The following is a 20,461-nucleotide window of genomic DNA, read 5'->3' as shown; positions in this document are numbered from 1 at the left end:
GAGTAGTTCTAACAGGAGCATAAAAAATCCTGATGGGACTGGACAGACCAGATGTGGGAAGAATGCTCCCAGTGTTGGGGAAGTCCAGAACTAGGGGTCACAGCCTAAGAATAAGGGGTAAGCCATTCAGGACAGAGATGGGGAAGAATTTTTTCCCTCAGAGAATTGTGAACCTGTGGAATTCTCTCCCACAGAAAGCTATTGGGGCCAGTTCATTAGATATATTCAAGAAGGAGCTGGATGTGGTCCTCGCGGGGAAAGGGGTCAAGGGGTATGGAGAGAAAACGGGAGGTGGATTCTGAATTGCATGATCAGTTGTGATTATATTGAATGGTGATACAGACTTACACGGCTGAATAGTCTACTCCTGCATCTGGTCTCAATGAATTCTACGAATGTTCCAGATGATGTGTAAGGATACTTTGCATCAGTCCTGCCGATACACATTATTCTGCATTGACCTAATTGTATTATCATTCTGACTCCGAAAACAGAAAAAAACAGGTTAAAGCCTTAATTTACAGTGAATCATTGTTCTACAACTTGGAAGTATTCCTGTCAGCTTCCTACTTAACTTCAAAATGTTTTGATAAACACTCATTAACATTTTTTTTCTTTTCAAATGCCAGTGCATATGTCATGTATTTCCATCATTTCAAATCCTAGTTTAGGTTACAATATGGCAACGGTAAGGACTGTAGATACTAGAAGCTGGAGTCAATAAATGTGGAGGTAGAAAGGCACAGCAGGTCAGACAGCATCCAAGAAGGAGTAAAGTCAGCATTTTGGGACAAAACACTTCGGCAGGACTGAAGAGGGGGAGAGGAATCCAGAAATAAATAGAAGGATAGGATGGGGCTGGGGGAGGGTAGGTGGGATGAAGATAGGTGGATGTAGAATGCAGGGTTCAGAGATAATGGGGGATCTGCAGATGCTGGAGAATCCGAGATAACAAAGCGTGGAGCTGGATGAACACAGCAGGCCAAGCAGCATCTTAGGAACACAAAAGCTGACGTTTCAGGCCTGGAACCTTCATCAAAAAAGGGGGATGGGGAGAGGGTTCTGAAATAAATAGGGTGAGAGGGGGAGGCGGACCGAAGATGGATAGGGGAGAAGATAGGTGGAGAGGAGAGTATAGGTGGGAGGTAGGGAGGGGATATGTCAGTCTGGGGAGGATGGATAGGTCAAGGGGGCGGGATGAGGTTAGTAGGTAGGAAATGGAGGTGCGGCTTGAGGTGGGAGGAAGGGATAGATAAGAGGAAGAACAGGTTAAGGAGGCGGGGACGAGCTGGTCTGGCTTTGGGATGCAGTGGGGGGAGGGGAGAATTTGAAGCTTGTGAAATCCACAACTGGGAGGTGCAGTTGTTTATAGCAAACCGAGTGGAGATGTTCTGCAAAGTGGTCCCCAAGCCTCCGCTTGATTTCCCCAGTGTAGAAGAAGCCACAACGGGTACAGAGGATGCAGTATGCCATATTGGCAGATGTGCAGGTGAACATCTGCTTGATATGGAAAGTCATCTTGGGGCTTCGGATAGGGGTGAGGGAGGTGGTGTGGGGGCAGGTGTAGCACTTCCTGCCATTGCAATGGAAAGTGCCGGGTGTGGTGGGGTTGGAGGGGAGTGTGGAGCGGACAAGGGAGTCGCGGAGAGAGTGGTCTCTCTGGAAGGCAGACAGGGGTGGGGATGGAAAAATGTCTTTGGTGGTGAGGTCGGATTGTAGATGGCGCAAGTGTCGGAGGATGATGCGTTGGATCCGGAGGTTGGTGGGGTGGTACGTGAGGATGAGGGGAATTCTCTTTTGGTGGTTATTGTGGGGACGGGGTGTAAAGGATGAGTTGCAGGAAATGTGGGAGACACGGTCGAGGGTGTTCTCGACCATTGCGGGGGGACGTTGAGGTCCTTGAAGAATGAGCACCTCTGGGATGTATGGCAGTGGAATGCCTCATCCTGGGAGCAGATGCAGCGGAGTGAAGGAATTGGGATTAGGAGATGGAATTTTTGCAGGAAGATGGGTGGGAGGAGGTGTACTCTAGATACCTGTGGGAGTCGGTGGGCTTGAAATGGATATTGGTTTCTAGGTGGTTGCCTGAGATGGAGACAGAGGTCCAAGATTGTGAGGGATGTGTTGGAGATGGTCCAGGTGAACTTGTTGGGGTGGAAGGTGTTGGTGAAGTAAATGAACTGTTCGAGCTCCTCTAGGGAGCACGAGGCAGTGCCGATACAGTCATCAATGTAACGAACGAAGAGGTGGGGTTTAGGGCCAGTATAGGTGCAGAAGAGGGATTGTTCCACATAAAGGTTGCAGGGTTATTGTGTTTGGTCATCGGGAAGTGTGAAGTAGATAGGTGAGTAGGAAGATGGACAGGTTGGGTGTGGAAAGATTTTGAGACGTGCCTGTAGTAGCGAGGTTGTTTCACAATGTGGTTGATGAGCTTCAGGGCAGACAGGCTATATGGGATAACCAGGGAGTTGCAGTGGGAGAGAGACTCACTGAGCTCTCTTCAGAGGGTGGAGAAAAACTTCTTCAAGTTTGTCATCCCTGGAAGAGATTTTGCACTATGGGTTTCAGCGCCTTGGAGACAATAAGGACTGCAGATGTTGGAAGCTAGAGTCAACAAATGTGGACCTGGAAAAGCACAGCAGGTCAGAAAACATCTGAGGCACAAGAAAGTCAATGTTTTGGACCAAATCCTTATCCTTGGTTGATATTTGAGCATAAACAGCTAAAGATGCCTTGTTCAATATCTAATTGTTTTCCAGTGACAAATGCTTTAATGTGATTTATATAATTGACTGTATCTTAGGGAGCCATGATCAAGTTGAAGGATATGATGCAATCTGATAGTGATGCTGCCAAGATAAATCTTCTTCCCATGTTTTATCTGGGAAAAATGTCAAACCGTAGCACAATGGTTAATTTTGACTAAGTAATTGATTGTCTGGTTTGAAACAGCAGAAGTTATGGCTGGAATTGAAAGATTATTTTTGTTCCACTGAACTCCCAAATAAGAAATGCGCTCCAATTTTCAATCTTTAGATTTTATGTCCAGCAATTTGCTTGAAGAATGAACTGATCTCTTGATGAGTTACATTGGTAGAGATTTTCACGATTTTCTACATTTTGTTGTGTTTTTGGGGTCTAAGCCTATTCATTTTCCTAAAGACTGTAGCTGGTATGAATGGAAGTTTCTACTAGATCTTTTAAGTTACAGCTTGATTGATACAATCAATCATTTTCTTAGCACTAAGTTTGAGCTCCAGTTGTCACACACCTAATCACGTGACTCTGATATCATTACGAGATCATCACCATTATGCATGTTTCTGATGTGAAGAATGAGAGGAAATCTCATAGAATCCTATAAAAATTGCACAGAATTTGACAGGATGGATGAAAGATGGAGTGCTCAATGACTGAGAAGTCCAGAACCAGGGCCACAGTTTAAGGTTAAGGGGTTGGCCTTTAAAGGCAGGAGAAATTTCTTCACCCAAAGAGTTCTGAGCCTGTGAAATTCTCTACCACAGGAAACTGTTGAAGAGTTTAACAAAAGATGTAAATAAAGTTCTGAAAACTAAAGGCATAAAATGACATGGAGAGAAAATGGGAAGATGGTTCTGAGCTGGGTGATCAGCCATGATCATATTGAATGGGGAAGGTGGCTTAAAGGGGGCCAAATGGACTGCTGCAGCTCCTGTTTTTGATGTTTCAAAATATTAAATAGCGGACAATCATAATATATGTCTACACTTATGTTGTAGTTTGTATATTTCTTTATTTCTAATCCTTTACTCTATAATCACCAGGAAGTGAACCTAGTAGATCAGATTGCCTACCCTTTAAAAGCCTTTTTGACTTTTATTTCATTGATTTTAAGAGGGTTCTGTAACAAATGGGAAATCATCACTCCAATTACCATCCAGGCCCTGAACATAATCATCTTCCCCTTTAGATCTCAAAGTCAGGGCCTCTAGCACTGCAGTGGCCAGGAAGCCCAGGTTCAAGCCCCACCTACCCCAGAGGTGTGTAAAAGCACATCTGAACAGATTGATTCGCAAAATAGGTAAAATCTTTTTATTTAAAAATAAGTTAGATCTCAGGCTTGGATCTGTTGAACACAGTGGTATTGTCGCAACTTTTGAGCCAGGATGCCTGGATTTCAAATGCATGTAAGATCATCCCTGAACAGGTTGATTAGAAAATCGGTCAGATTTCAGAGCTCTGGAATGTGTCCTTTTGTTCACATTCTATACATTTCTGAACATTGCAATAATTTTCAGCCAAATTAAAACGACCCGGCCATGATTTCGGCTACTTTCTTTGCAATCTCCTACATCTCTGCCTCACAAGGCAAATGAAATGAAAGAGATTGCAAGTGTTGTCTGCATGTTTTTTTTGAATATTCTATCACATGTATTCAGAAATGTGTACAAGGTAGGCAAACTGCCTTTGCAGAGTCCAAACATTAGCTGCTCAAATCCAAATTAATATGAGCTGAGGCCAGAGAGAAAACAATCTGATGAACCAGCAACCATGTGAATAAAGTAAAGGACATTGACGATAACAAATAACAGCCATGATCGCACAATTCATCATTAATTCACGGCAACTTACTTGTCACATTGGTAACTTCTATATATAGAGTCAGCTGACAGCTTTAGAAAAGATATTTTGGCTTGTTCCTAAATATGTAATAGATTTTAATATTGGTGTTAGTGAGAACGTAGCTTTATAGTGGCTGTAAGCATTTTCCTGGTGATAAATCAACATATGGCCCATACAACATTCATTGAAAATTTCTGATTAGGGCCACATACAAACAGTGATTGCAAATGACAGCCTGATTAAAAGCCAATTAGTGGAATAATTAGATGGGAGAATTATGGAACAAATATTAGCATACAATTTTCAATGACAGATTCCTGTGTTTAGTAATGGTGATTCCTGAAATCCATTTTAATAATCCTTGAACACAATAAGTCACGCATAAAATAAAGCTACACTTAAATACCTCATTCCAACAGCTACATATCAGTTGCGAAATAATAGTAATGAATCTCAGCAGAGAATACCGCTACTCGACTGGCAGCATATACAAATTCTGTCTGACCAGAATTGAATAGCAATATTAAAGTAGGTTACGTTCAGTAAATCAACACCAGAGATCATGAGACTGAAAACATCCCTTTACTTCCACAGCACAATCAACCATTTAGTTGACAGCATCTAATAGTCATTATATTGCTGAATGTTTACTCTCTCAAATAAAGTCACGGAGGCTCTTCTAAGCGACTTAAACTCAAAACCGCCTCATTTCTGATATCCTATGGGCTTTAAAATTTTTGACCACATGGGATCTTGCCAAGTGCTTTACAGAAATTCATGTAGACAAAGTCTAGTACACTATCATAACAAAGTGTGAGGCTGGATGGACACAGCAGGCCAAGCAGCATCTCAGGAGCACAAAAGCTGACGTTTCGGGCCTAGACCCTTCATCAGAGAGGGGGATGGGGTGAGGGTTCTGGAATAAATAGGGAGAGAGGAGGAGGCGGACCGAAGATGGAGAGTAAAGAAGATAGGTGGAGAGGAGAGTATAGGTGGGGAGGTAGGGAGGGGGTAGGTCAGTCCAGGGAAGACAGACAGGTTAAGGAGGTGGGATGAGGTTAGTAGGTAGGAGATGGAGGTGCGGCTTGGGGTGGGAGGAAGGGATGGGGAGAGAAAGAACAGGTTAGGGAGGCGGGGACAGGCTGGGCTGGTTGTGTGATGCAGTGGGGGGAGGGGATGAACTGGGCTGGTTTAGGGATGCAGTGGGGGAAGGGGAGATTTTGAAGCTGGTGAAGTCCACACTGATACCATTGGGCTGCAGGGTTCCCAAGCGGAATATGAGTTGCTGTTTCTGCAACCTTCGGGTGGCATCATTGTGACACTGCAGGAGGCCCAGGATAGACATGTCGTCTGAGGAATGGGAGGGGGAGTTGAAATGGTTTGCAACTGGGAGGTGCAGTTATTTATTGCGAACCGAGCGGAGGTGTTCTGCAAAGTGGTCCCCAAGCCTCCGCTTGGTTTCCCCAATGTAGGGGAAGCCACACCGGGTACAACAGATACAGTATACCACATTGGCAGATGTGCAGGTGAACCTCTACTTAATATGGAAAGTCATCTTGGGGCCTGGGATGGGGGTGACGGAGGAGGTGTGGGGGCAAGTGTAGCACTTCCTGTGGTTGCAGGGGAAGGTGCCGGGTGTGGTGGGGTTGGAGGGCAGTGTGGAGCAAACAAGGGAGTCACGGAGAGAGTGGTTTCTCCAGAAAGCAGACAAGGGCGGGGATGGAAAAATGTCTTGGGTGGTGGGGTCGGATTGTAAATGGCGGAAGTGTCGGAGGATGATGCATTGTATCTGGAGGTTGATGGGGTGGTGTGTGAGAACGAGGGGGATCCTCCTTGGGTGGTTATGGCGGGGGCGGGGTGTGAGGGATGTGTTGCGGGAAATGCGGGAGACGTGGTCAAGGGCATTCTTGACCACTGTGGGGGGAAAGTTGCGGTCCTTGAAGAGCTTGGACATCTGGGATGTGTGGGAGTGGAATGCCTCATCCTGGGAGCAGGTGCGGTGGCGGCGAAGGGTCTAGGCCCGAAACGTCAGCTCTTGTGCTCCTGAGATGCTGCTTGGCTTGCTGTGTTCATCCAGCTTCACACTTTATTATCTTGGATTCTCCAGCATCTGCAGTTCCCATTTTCTCTAGTACACTATCATCTATTTCACATGTTACTTCCTTTTAAATGAACTGAGGGTTGCTGTCTCTAACTCGTCATTGAATTCTAGACACCATTAACCTTTGACTGAAAAGAAAGGTTTTTCCTCACGTCCCCTCGATTTCTTCCATAATTCTATTATTGGCCCCTCTGTTAGATCAAACAGTGTTGTCTAGTCAACCGATCCTAGCCTTTCATATTTTAGCAAATGTCAGGTAAGTCACACCCAAGTGTGACTAGAACTGTACACAAAATTCTAGCTGTGACCCAACGTGTGTTTTATACAGTTCCAGCATTACATCTGTTTTGTATTCAATGCCTCACCCAACAAAGAGTCCAACATGTTTTCTTTAGTACCTTATCTATCTGTCCTGCTGCTTCATGGAACTATGAACATGCGCATCAAGGCCTATCACTTCCTTTACCCTCAGTATACTCCTGTTTAACTGTGCATCCTCTTACTTTATGTGCCGTTGCCAAATGAGTTCTGCCATACTCTTGTAGTTTGAATTCCATCTACTGCTTTTCAATCCACTCATGCAAACCACTGACATCTTACTCAAGCCAAGAGACATCGTTGTCACTTTCAAATACTTGGCCAATTTTTGTGGCCTCAGCAAATTTCCAAACCAAGACTAACACATTGAAGCCTATATTATTAAAATGAACATTAGACAGCAAGGAAACTAAAGGTGAGCCCTATGAAACATCACTGAAATACACTTTCCATTTACAAAAACATCTATCAACGCTTTTCTGATGAAGCGTCTAGGCCCGAAACATCAGCTTTTGTGCTCCTAAGATGCTGCTTGGCCTGCTGTGTTCATCTAGCTCCACACTTTGTTATCAATGCATACCTTTGGTTTCCTGGCACTGAGTCAATTTTAACTCAAACCTACTACATTTCCGATATACCATGGGCTTTAATGTTTTTGACCACATGGGACCTTGCCAAGTTTCTTACAGAAATTCATGTAGATAAAGCTAGCACAATATCATCAATTTTCCATGTTACTTCCTTTAAAAGATCAGAAACTAACCCAGAATGACTATCCCTGATGAACCCATATGTTTCTGCTACACAATTTATCCAATCTCAAGTTTGATTCTAGTAATTTGCACATCACCAAAGTCAAACTGACTGGCCTATAATTATTTGGCCTATCCTTCACAGTCTTGTAAACGATAGTGTAATGTTCACAGACATCCAAACCTCTGGTGCTCATCTGAATCAGGTAGGGATTCGAAATTATCTTTCCTGGTTAAAAATCAGTGGTCGTTTATTTGAAGTGGAGATAGGGCGGTTGGAGTAGACCGGGAAAGGATTGGCCCACCCAAGAACAATGGACGGATCTATGTGAGGAACCAGAAATGGTAAGTGAGATCCTCGACGAATACTGTGTGTCAGTATTCACCAAAGTGAAGGAATTGGTTGAGGGTGATCTCAGGGAAGAGAGCTTCAAATTTCCAAGGCAAATTGCTTTAAAAAGAAAGAGGTATTGTGCATCTTAAAAAGTATTAAGGTAGATAAGTCCTCAGGTCCTGTTGGGATTTATCCCAGAATTTTGAGGGAGGAAACAGAACAAATTGCTGGTGAATTGATAGACATCTTTGTAACCCCTTTGGCCACATATGAGATCCCAGAGGATGGGAGAATAGCCAGTGTTGTCCAATTGTTTAAGAAAGGTAGCAGGGATAATCAAAGAAATTACAAACCTGTGAGCCCACGTTGGTGGTATGAAAATTACAAGATCTATATGCATTTAGAAGTGAATGGACTTATTAGCGATAGGCAGCATGGTTTAGTGCAGGTGAGGTTGTGCCTCACTGATTTGATTGAGTTTTTTGAGGAGGTGATGAAGATGATTGAGGGAAAAATAGTTGATGTTGTCTACCTGGACTTCAGCAAAGCATTTGACAAAGTCCATCATGGTGAACTGTCCAAAAGGTGAAGTTACATGTTATTAGGGGTGAACTGACATGATGGATACAGAACTGGCTTAGTCACAGGAGACAGTTGGAAGCTTGCATTTCAGAATGGAGAGTTGTGACTAGTATTGTTCCACATGGATCGGTGCTGGGACTTCTGCTGTTCGTGATCTATATAAATGATTTGGAGGAAAACGTAGATGGTCTAATTAGTAGGTTTGTGGATGATAAAAAGATGGTGTTGCAGATAGTGAGGAGGATTGTCAGAGGATACAGAAGGATATAGATCAGATGGAAGCATGGGCAGAAAAATGGCAGATGGAGTTTAATCCAGACAAATGTGAGGTGATGCATTTTGGAAGGTCAGGTACAGGTGGAACTTTTAATGGTGAACATCAGAACCATTAGGAATATCAATATGTAAGGCATCAGGGTGTGCAGGTCCACAGATCACTGAAGGTGGCAGGGCACGTAGATAAGGTAGTAAAAAAGGCTTAATAGCATGCTTAGATAATAAAATGTGAGGCTGGATGAACACAGCAGGCCAAGCAGCATCTCAGGAGCACAAAAGCTGACGTTTCGGGCCTAGACCCTTCATCAGAGAGAGGGATGGGGAGAGGGAACTGGAATAAATAGGGAGAGAGGGGGAGGCGGACCGAAGATGGAGAGTAAAGAAGATAGGTGGAGAGAGTATAGGTGGGGAGGTAGGGAGGGGATAGGTCAGTCCAGGGAAGACGGACAGGTCAAGGAGGTGGGATGAGGTTAGTAGGTAGCTGGGGGTGCGGCTTGGGGTGGGAGGAAGGGATGGGTGAGAGGAAGAACCGGTTAGGGAGGCAGAGACAGGTTGGACTGGTTTTGGGATGCAGTGGGTGGGGGGGAAGAGCTGGGCTGGTTGTGTGGTGCAGTGGGGGGAGGGGACGAACTGGGCTGGTTTGTTGCGAATTGAACTGCACCTCCCAGTCGCAACACCTCCGCTCAGTTCGCAACAAACAACTGCACCTCCCAGTCGCAAACCATTTCCACTCCCCCTCCCATTCTCTAGATGACATGTCCATCATGGGCCTCCTGTTAACAGTCTGATAACAGCCAGGAAGAAACTGTTCCTGAACCTGATCGTGCATGTGTTCGGGCTTCTGTATCTTCTGCCTGATGGAAGAGGTTGTAGGAGGTCATTACCGGGGTGCAATGGATCTTTGATCATGTTGGAAGTCTTTCCACGGCTGTAAGTGTGTAAATAGAGTCCATGGATGGAAGGTTGGCTTCTATGATTGGTCTGGGCTGTGCACACCTCCTTCTGTAGTTTCTTATGGTCCTGGCCAGAGCAGTTGCCATTCCAGGCCGTTATGCACTGGACAGTATGCTTTCAATGGTGCGTCTGTACAAGTTGGTGAGGGACCTTATGGACATGCCAAATTTCCTGAGCTGCCTGAGGAACAAGAGGCATTGATGTGCCTTTTTGACTGTCACATTTACGTGTGAAGTCCAAGACAGGTCATCAGTTTTCATCACTCTGAGGAACTTGATGCTCTTCATCTGTTGAACTTCAGTTCCATTGATGTAACTGGGGGCGTGTTCACCCCTTTCTTTAGTTTTGCCAACATTGAGAGACAGATTGTTTTCATCGTAACACTGCATATAGAGCAATATTGTGGACAGTTCTGGTCACCACACTATCAGAAGGATGCGGATATTTTGGAGATTATACAGGAAAGCTTTACCAGGAATGTTGCCTGGTATGGGGGATGTTAGCTATAAAAAAAGGTTGGATAGACTGGGTTTGTTTTCACTGGAAGGCAGGAGGTTGAGGGCCAACATGATACATGCTTATAAGATTGTGAATGACATGGATGGGGTGGAAAGCATGAGGCTTTTTCCAAGGGTGGAGGGGTCAATTACTGGAGGACACAGGTTCAAAGTGCAGGGGGCAATTTTAAAAGATGTGCAAAGACCGTTTTTCACACAAAGGGTGGCGAGTGTCTGGAATGCGCTGCCAGAGGATCTTGTGGAAGCAGTCACAATAGCAGCATTCAAGAAACACCTAGAGGAATACATGAACAGGAAGGGAATAGAGGAATATGGATCCTGTAAGTGAAGACAATTTTAGTATGGAAGGGCAAAATGTGTCAGTGCAGGGTCGGAGGGCCAAAGGGCCTGTTTCTGTGCTGTACTGTTCTTTACTTGATACTTCTCATGCTTTCTCTTGAACCAGAAGCCTCTATTATCTCTCTCCTTTGTGAAGACACTCTTAAGAATCCTGACCACATTTTTTGCATCCACACAATTTCCTTTTACATCAGCCCCAGTCAGTCGGCAGTGAGAGCATGAGCAGGAATCCCAAGGCAGCTGGTGGCGACAGTGGGAGCAGGCAACCTGGGACAAGTTCAGGCCCAAAGCAGAGGGGGCTGAGTCTTTGTGAGGAGTGTAAGCCCAGCATGTGCAGGTGCTTATTGACTATGGTGTTGTGCTGCTAACTGTGCTTTTTATTTTTCCACTTTTTAGTAAGCAGGACTGTAATATTTAACTTTGTTTTCCTTATTTTCCTGCTTTTTGCCTAAGACTTTGAACCTTGGTACCTTTGTACCTAAAATGCAGCCATAAGTGGCAACTTGTAAACTTTTCACTATCCTCGGGTGAGTGCACATGACAATAAACCTATTTCAATTCAGTTCAGTTCAATTTGCCCTACCAGTTCATTACGTATCCTCTTGCTCTTAATGAGCTGATAAAACTCATTCAAGTAAATATGATAAACAATGTAAGTGTGCAAGAGGATTCTATTTCCCACTAACAAGCAAAAACACACATCCCAAGTATACCAAGAAATGCATCAAAACAAAGAATTGCAAATGCTGAGAAATTGAAAGAAGAAGAAAAATTGCTGGAGAAACTCAGCAGGTCCAGCAGCATCTGCAGAGAGAAAAGCGGAGTTATAATGTTTCAAATCCAGTGACTTTTCTTCAGTACAAAAAGAAGAGATAATGAATAGGAAAACAAAATATCTCTTTACTTGGTATCAGATGATAAAATTGGCCAAGAAAGATGTGGATTAAAAAGTTAAATTTGTTTGCATTTGATCTATCAGCTGTCACCGAGATAGTTGCTTTTTAATTGTGGCTGGTTTAATTGCCCTTCCTTCTGCAATTGCTGTTGTAAAAAATCCTCCCAAAGGCTTTTAGAAGAAAGGTGCTGCTTGCTGTGGGCTTGTAGACCTTTAGTCAGCATAACAGGATTCAGAATGGAGGTGGAATGTTGAAAAGAGAGGTGGAATGTTGAAAAGAGAGGTGGAGGCAGATGTTCACTGCAGCAGTATTGAGTGTTGTTGCCCAGATCCAAACTCCAGCATCCACACAAAATATTGTATCACATGACCTCTCTCGATGTCTCACATAGCTGCCGTTTAGCTGTTGTTTCATATTTGAGGGAATTTCCCTTTTATATATCTCTTGCCATTACGTCTTGAATGATCCATCCTCCAACTTGATGAAAGAGGATTATTTCAGTGTCATGGTCTCTGTAGACTGGCATTGCTATGCAATGGAATGGGACTTCATGGATCAAATAGGCAGTGAGTTCCACTAAGTGGGCTTTGTTCAGCAAAAATGTATATTTTTAAAGAAAGTTGTACGCAATCAGCCGATTAAATTACACATTAATATTCCATACCAATGATATCTAATTGTGTCGTAAGATAAACACAACACTCCTTCATTATCTGGGATAATGGGAACTGCAGATGCTGGAGAATCCAAGATAACAAAGTGTGGAGCTAGATGAACACAGCAGGCCAAGCAGCATCTCAGCAGCACAAAAGCTGGATGAAGGGTCTAGGCCCGAAACGTCAGCTTTTGTGCTCCTGAGATGCTGCTTGGCCTGCGGTGTTCATCCAGCTACACACTTTGTTATCTTGGCTCCTTCACTATCTGTTGGTTCAAAATTGAACTCGCTATCTCACATCACCATAAAGGTTGCAATTGTTCAAGGCAGTAATCTGCCATCATCTTATCAAAAGCATTAGGAACAGGCAATATAGATCATTAGCTCCATAGTTTGTGAATGATTCTAAAAAGAGAGATAATTCAGAGTAAATCCAGAAATAGAGTGATTTTTTTGTTGCATGATTGGCAAAACCTTTCTGTAGATTCTGTAAACTTAGATCGTCCTGCCCAGATTATGCATCCTGACATCCTGTTAAAGGTTCCTTACCCTGTTACAGAAACTAGTGAAAAAGTAAACTTTGGCAGGGTTTCAGGATGAATGCTTGGACATTATTTTCTTCCAATGACAAGAACAGCCTTTAATCACAGGTCAAGAAAGTAGGAGCTGATGAGTACTTGTTTACCCCTAGAAACTGTTGTCACCCTAATTCAGTTGAAAACAGTGGAATTGAAGAAACATTTATGATAAGAAGACCATATGTAACACCAATACATTTAATGCAGGAGATGCCAAATCTGTTCAACTCTGCCAATTAGGATGAGATACTGTACACTTGACCATTACTGCAGGGACAAGCAGGACTTGCCAGCTTACATCAGAAAAGTTGGTTATGATTTAGAGAGCTTGAAAAAATGTCTGGGATCAACATGGTAGCAGATTACACACTTCACTTGAAGTTATATTCCTCTTCCGTAGTGGTGAATCCTAAACATTTACCATAATCTGAAATATTGCACTAAGTTTTTCCTGTGTATATCAAGTCTATAATTCTCATTAACTAGCTTAACCAGGGCATCAATTGAACAGTGCTGCAAATGAGAATATCAAGCAGGTTTGAGGTAATGCTAATGCGTGAGTGGAGATAGGTTGTTGAGACAGATTAGACATTTTTCAAGAGCTGGAAGAACTGCCGATGCTGGAGCCAGAGGTAACACAGTATGAAGGTGGAGGAACACAGCAGGCCAGGCAGCATCAGAAGAGCAGGGAAGTTGATGTTTCGGGTCGGGACCCTTCTGCAGAAATTTTTCCAGCATGCTCAGTGCACTGAGTTCAAACATGGCAGCATACATTGGGCACATCCTGAAGGTCTATAGGAAAGCTGACTCATCATTGAACATCTGCGAGTGCACTTTATTCAAAGAACAATGATTAAAAAGCAGGTTCACAGCCTAAAGGCTGAAATTGCATAAAAATCATAAATTGACGGCTGGTTAGTCTAAACACCAAAATGTTGTGCAGGGTGATAACATCAGCCCGTACAAGAGGTTCAATTCCCACACTGGTGGTGGTGGTTCATGGTTTGCTCCAGGCATGAGGCTGAGTAATGCTCTTCAAACAACGTAACTTTTAACTCTGATCAGACATAATGGGAACTGCAGATGCTGGGGAATCCAAGATAACAAAGTGTGGGGCTGGATGAACACAGCAGGCCAAGCAGCATCAGAGGAGCACAAAAGCTGACGTTTCAGGCCTAGACCCTTCATCAGGGAACTTCATCAGAGTTCTTTATCCTCCTTTGTGGGCTACAGCCAATTTCTACAATTACATAAGCAAAATCATAAGTTGGAAACAAATGACAATCATGCAGTAACAAAAGCAGACAAACAAATTTAGCAAGTAAAAGTTATCGGCAGATGGGAATAGGAGGGAAATCACAGCAAACACACAAGGGCTGAGGGAAGTGCGTGGTGAGTAAAGTGCGAGTTTTCGGTGAAGAGGCTCAGTGAGGAGATTACGCCACTGTTGAAGAGGGTGAAGACATGACTGCCAAGCTGATTCAGTGTGCTGCATGCATGATGTGGGAGGTCAGGGACACTGATGGTGTTTCTGGCTCCTAAAGCTGTGGTAAGTGTGTACACATTCAGCTTCTGAAGGAGGTTGTTGCAGCACTGAAGAAAGAACTAGAAGACCTCAGGCTCATCCGAGAGAATGAGAATTTTCTGGACAGGACCTTCAGCAATGTCACTACACCGAGGATACCTGAAGAGAGAAGGGGGATGTCGATGACAAAGGAAGACATGAATGATGTACAAGTGACCCTAGGGGAAGCACCTATTGTAAACAGGCTGAATGACTTGGAAACTGCCGAGACAGACGACACTGCCAGTCCGAGAGGTGGACAGGTCTGCGAGTCAAAAATTGCTGTAGAGGCAGAGCCGAGAAGTCAGACATCACGGAGAGCTGTGGTAATAGGGGACTCCATTGTGAGAGGGACTGACAGGGGTTTCTGCGGCAACAGGCGAGATTTGAGGATAGTGTGTTGCCTTCCTGGTGCCAGGATCCAGGATGTCACTGATAGAGTGCAGAGAATCCTCGAGGGTGAAGGTGAAGACCTAGAGGAGGTGGTGCATGTCGGCACTAATGACGTCGGGAAGAAAAGGAGGAGCATTCTACAGCGGGACTTCAGAGAACTCGGAAGAAGGCTGAAAAGCAGGACTTCCAGGGTAGTTATCTCTGGTTTGCTTCCAGTTCCTCGGGCTGGAGAGGGCAGGAACAGAGAGATAATGGACCTGAACGTGTGGCTGAGGGACTGGTGTCGGAAACAAGGATTTAAATTCTTGGATCACTAGGCTATGTTTTGGGGTAAGAATAAATTGTACAGGAGGGACGGTTTGCATCTTAATAATCGGGGGAGCAGCTTTCTGGCAGGCAGGTTTGCCACTGCAACACAGGTGTGTTTAAACTAAGTAATGGGGGGGAGGGGCCAAACTGGAAATTTAAGAATGAAGTTAAAGGGAAAGTGAGAATAAGAGAGGTTAAGAAGGACAACAGAATCAACAGAGCAGAAAACTCAAGAAGGGATCGTACAGTATGACCAAGTGAAATAGGGATTGATAGGAAGGGTGAGGGGAGAAACAAATTAAAAATATTATATATGAATGCACGAAGCATAAGAAATAAGGTGGATGAGCTTGAGGCTCAGTTGGAAGTTGGCAAGTATGCTGTTATGGGGATAACTGAGACGTGGCTTCAAGTGGACAGGGCCTGGGAAATGAATATTCAAGGCTATACGTGCTGTCGAAAGGACAGACTGGTGGGCAGAGGGGGTGGGGTAGCCCTGTTGGTGAGGAATGATATTTGGTCCCTTGCGAGGGGGGATATAGAGTCAGGAGATGTAGAGTCAGTATAGATAGAGCTGAGAAATTCTAAGGGTAGAAAGACCCTAAGGGGAGTTATCTATAGGCCCCCAAACAGTAGTCAGGAGGTAGGGTGCAGTTTGAATCAAGAGTTGAAATTGGCCTGTCACAAAGGTATCACTACAGTTGTTATGGAAGATTTCAACATGCGGGTAGACTGGGAGAATCAGGATGGTACTGGACCCCAAGAAAGGGAGTTTGTGGAGTGCCTCCGAGATGGATTCTTAGAACAGCTTGTACTGGAGCCTACCAGGGAGGAGGCAATTCTGGATCTGGTGTTGTGCAATGAACCAGATTTGATCAGGGACCTCAAAGTAAAGGAGCCATTAGGAGGTCGTGACCATAATATGATACGTTTTAATCTGCAGTTTGAGAGGGAGAAGGGACAATCGGAAGTGTCAGTATTGCAGTTGAATAAAGGGAACTATGGAGCTATGAGGGAGGAGCTGGCCAAAGTTCAGTGGTACAATACCCGAGCAGGGATGGCAGTGGAACAACAATGGCAGGTATTTCTGGATATAATGCAGAAGGTGCAGGATCAGTTCATTCCAAAGAGGAAGAAAGATCCTAAGGGGAGGCAGGGGCGGCCGTGGCTGACGAGGGAAGTTAAGGACTGCATAAAAATAAAAGAGAAGTATAACATAGCAAAGATGAGCGGGAAGCCGGAGGACTGGGAAGCTTTTAAAGAGCAACAGCGGATAACTAAAAAGGCAACACACAGAGAAAAAATGAGCTATGAAGGAAAACTGGCCAAAAATATAAAGGAGGATAGTAAAAGCTTTTTTTAGGTATGTGAAAAGAAAAAAAATGGTTACGACTAAAATTGGGCCCTTGAAGTCAGAAACGGGTGAATTTATTACGGGGAACAAGGAAATGGCAAATGAGTTGAATAGGTACTTTGGATCTGTCTTCACTAGGGAAGACACAAGCAATCTCCCAGATGCAGTAGTGGCTGAAGGACCGAGGGTAATGGACGAACTGAAGGGTATTTATATTAGGCACGAAATGGTGTTGGGTCGACTGTTAGGTCTGAAGGCTGATAAGTCCCCAGGACCTGATGGTCTGCATCCCAGGGTACTTAAGGAGGTGGCTCCAGAAATTGTGGATGCGTTGGTAATTATTTTCCAAGGTTCTATAGATTCAGGATCAGTTCCCGCGGATTGGAGGGTGGCAAATGTTGTCCCACTTTTCAAGAAAGGAGGGAGAGAGAAAACAGGAAATTACAGACCGGTTAGCCTGATGTCAGTGGTGGGAAAGATGCTGGAGTCAATTATAAAAGATGAAATTACAACTCATTTGGATAGCAGTAACAGAATAGATCAGAGTCAGCATGGATTTATGAAGGGGAAATCGTGCTTGACTAATCTTCTGGAATTTTTTAAGGAAGTATCTATGAAGATGGATAAGCGAGAGCCAGTGGATGTCGTGTACCTGGACTTTCAGAACGCCTTTGACAAAGTCCCGCATAGGAGATTGGTGAGCAAAATTAGGGCACATGGTATTAGGGCCAAAATACTGAGTTGGATTGAAAATTGGCTGGCTGACAGGAAGCAAAGAGTAGTGATAAACAGGTCCCTTTCGGAATGGCAGGCAGTGACCAGTGGGGTACCACAAGGTTCGGTGCTGGGACCGCAGCTGTTTACGATATATATTAATGATATAGACGAAGGCATTAGAAGTAATATAAGCAAATTTGCTGATGACACAAAGTTGGGTGGCAGTGTGACATGTGAGGAGGATGTTATTAGAATACAGGGTGACTTGGGCAGGCTAGGTGAGTGAACGGATGCATGGCAGATGCAGTTTAATGTGGAGAAATGTGTGGTTATACACTTTGGTGGCAAGAACAGGAAGGCAGATTACTATCTCAATGGAGTCAAGTTAGGTAAAGGGGAAGCACAACGAGATCTAGGTGTTCTTGTACATCAGTCAATGAAAGCAAGCATGCAGGTACAGCAGGCAGTGAAGAAAGCTAATAGCATGCTGGCCTTCATCACAAGACGACTTGAGTGTAGGAGCAAAGAGGTCTTTCTGCAGCTGTACAGGGCCCTGGTGAGACCGCACCTGGAGTATTGTGTGCAGTTTTGGTCTCCCAATTTGAGGAAGGACATTCTTACTATTTGAGGGAGTGCAGTGTAGGTTCACAAGGTCAATTCCCGGAATGGTGGGACTATCATATGTTGAAAGATTGGAGCGACTGGGCTTGTATACACTTGAGTTTAGAAGGACAAGAGGGGATCTGATTGAGACGTATAAGATTATTAAGGGATTGGACACTCTGGAGGCAGGAAGCATGTTTCTGCTGATGGGTGAGTCCAGGACCAGAGGACACAGTTTAAAAATAAGGGGTAGGCCATCTAGAACAGAGTTGAGGAAAAACCTCTTCACCCAGAGGGTGGTGGATATATGGAATGCTCTGCCCCAGAAGGCAGTGGAGGCCAACTCTCCGGACGCTTTCAAGAAAGAGATAGACAGAGCTCTTAAAGATAGTGGAATCAAGGGTTATGGAGATCAGGCAGGAACAGGATACCGATTGTGGATGATCAGCCATGATCATAATGAATGATGGTGCTGGCTCGAAGGGCCGAATGGCCTACTCCAGCACCTATTGTCTATTGTCTATTGAATTAAAATAGTTTCAAAATTACAAACAATTCACTATTCCTCCATTCAAGCCACCATGTAAATTTCAATTTCATCTCTTAAGTACATTGAGGTTCCAAAGCATACAAAGACTTACTCTCATCTGTATGAGTTTTTTGATGGGTCATCAGTTTCACAGGCACCTCATGCAGTTCCTGCATTTGAAAGCTCGCCCCTCAGGGTGAACTTGTTCTTGTCTCTCCAGTGTAGGTGGCCCAATGAATTGCTTCCCACACTCAGAGCAGGAGAATGATCTTTTTCAAGTGGGAGTGCGCTGATGTGTGGCGAGGTCACTTGATCTCTTGAACCTGTCCAGCACTAAGGCCATCTGATCAGCCTCTCATTGTGAGGACAATAGTGTTATGACAGTTATCTTTCATAGCATTTGCCAACCTCTGGACATTTACAAAGGCCTCTCCTTTGTATGAACTTGCTGGAGGGTCAGCAGGTTAGATGACTGAACACATGTTTAATGGCAGAATGACCAGACCAGGATATTAATGTCAGAATGACCAGACTAGGATATTAGAACATAGAACATAGAACATTACAGCGCAGTACAGGCCCTTTGGCCCTCGATATTGCGCCGACCTGTGAAACCAATCTGAAGCCATCTAACCTACACTATTCCATTATCATCCATATGTTTATCCAATGACCATTGAAATGCCCTTAAAGTTGGCAAATCTACTACTGTTGCAGGCAGGGCATTCCACAGCCTTACTACTCGCCAAGTAAAGAACCTAATTCTGACATCTGTCTGATATCTATCACCCCTCAATTTAAAGCTATGTTCCCTCATGATAGTTATTACCATCCGAGGAAAAAGGCTCTCACTGCCCACCCTATCTAATCCTCTGATCATCTTGTATGTCTCTACTAAGTTGCCTCTTAACCTTCTTCTCTCTAGCGAAAACAGCCTCAAGTCTGTCAGACTTTCCTCATAAGACCTTCCCTCCATACCAGGCAACATCCTGGTAAATCTCCTCTGCGCCCTTTCCAAAGCTTCCACATCCTTCCTATATTGCGGCACCCAGAGCTGTACGCAATACTCCAAGTGCAGCCACACCAGAGTTTTGTACAGCTGCAACATAGCCTCATGGCTCCGAAATTCAATCCCTCTACCAATAAAACCTAACACACCAGAATGAGAGAATATTAAGACTGAGATGACACTTTGAAATCCAAATTTACTAACACAAGCAATAAAACAATATGTATGTGACGAAAACAAGGCATCACATTCATGTTGGCGGAAACCATATGATCGAAGCCAATGACAGATTACACAGCAGGGCAAACTCTTTGTAGAAGGACATGTAGGGAAAGACTGGGCAATGAAACAAATTTATTTGACTTCTTGTTTGAAAGCGTTGAGTTCGACAAAGACACTAAACATAAAGCCAGGAGCTCAAAGCCTGTCATGGGTTTGAATGATGACATTTAACCACATAATGAGGCTTGGTTGAGAGCTCAGAGTCCCATAAATGACTTATTTTGTCAACAGGCGTGCACAGAAAGGAAGATTTTGTCTGGCTGATAGCTTTAAGATGCTATAGTGAGCAATTTTTTTGTAATTTGTCAATGGGTGAGGGGCAATGGCAGTGGGTGAGAGAAGGAGTCTGTATGAAGGGTAGAGAGACTGGGAGGAGAGAGGTGCGTGTAAAGGCACTGGGGATATTGGTAAGATCTTCTCACCTTACTTTTCACAAAGCTTGCTAAACCTAGGCTTATGTTCACATTTCCATCGAGGAGCTGTTGGTAATGGAGAAAGTGGCTTGACTCCACTACAGTTGCAGGGAGCTAAAAACTTGTCTCTATTCACCAGGGAGATGGCCAAGGCAGGGTGTAGACATCCACACTTCCCAGAGTTAGGGGTGTTGTGAATGGGAACCAGATGAGACCCCTTTAAAATATATTAAGAAGTTAATCTATACCCTAACATTTTCTTATTTTAAAGGCAATTCTGGGCAATGTGTTCTGAATGCAATTCGATTAGTCAAACAACCAGATTTGAAGTAAAACACACTTTATTCTTACACTAAAGTTAAAATATCACGAAAGAAAGAAGA

The 20,461-nt window shown here is 44.1% G+C and overlaps 1 protein-coding gene across 1 annotated transcript in view; it reads right to left on the bottom strand.

Annotated features, from left to right (window-relative positions):
* The window catches only part of sorbs2b (sorbin and SH3 domain containing 2b), a 493,304-nt gene that overhangs the window by 423,110 nt on the left and 49,733 nt on the right, over positions 1–20,461 (bottom strand). The window lies entirely within an intron of this gene.

The sequence above is a fragment of the Stegostoma tigrinum genome, chromosome 3, assembly GCF_030684315.1.
Source record: "Stegostoma tigrinum isolate sSteTig4 chromosome 3, sSteTig4.hap1, whole genome shotgun sequence".
Lineage (NCBI taxonomy): Eukaryota > Metazoa > Chordata > Chondrichthyes > Orectolobiformes > Stegostomatidae > Stegostoma > Stegostoma tigrinum.
The sequence above is the reverse complement of the archived record's forward strand: the minus strand, read 5'-3'. Positions and strand labels throughout refer to the sequence as shown.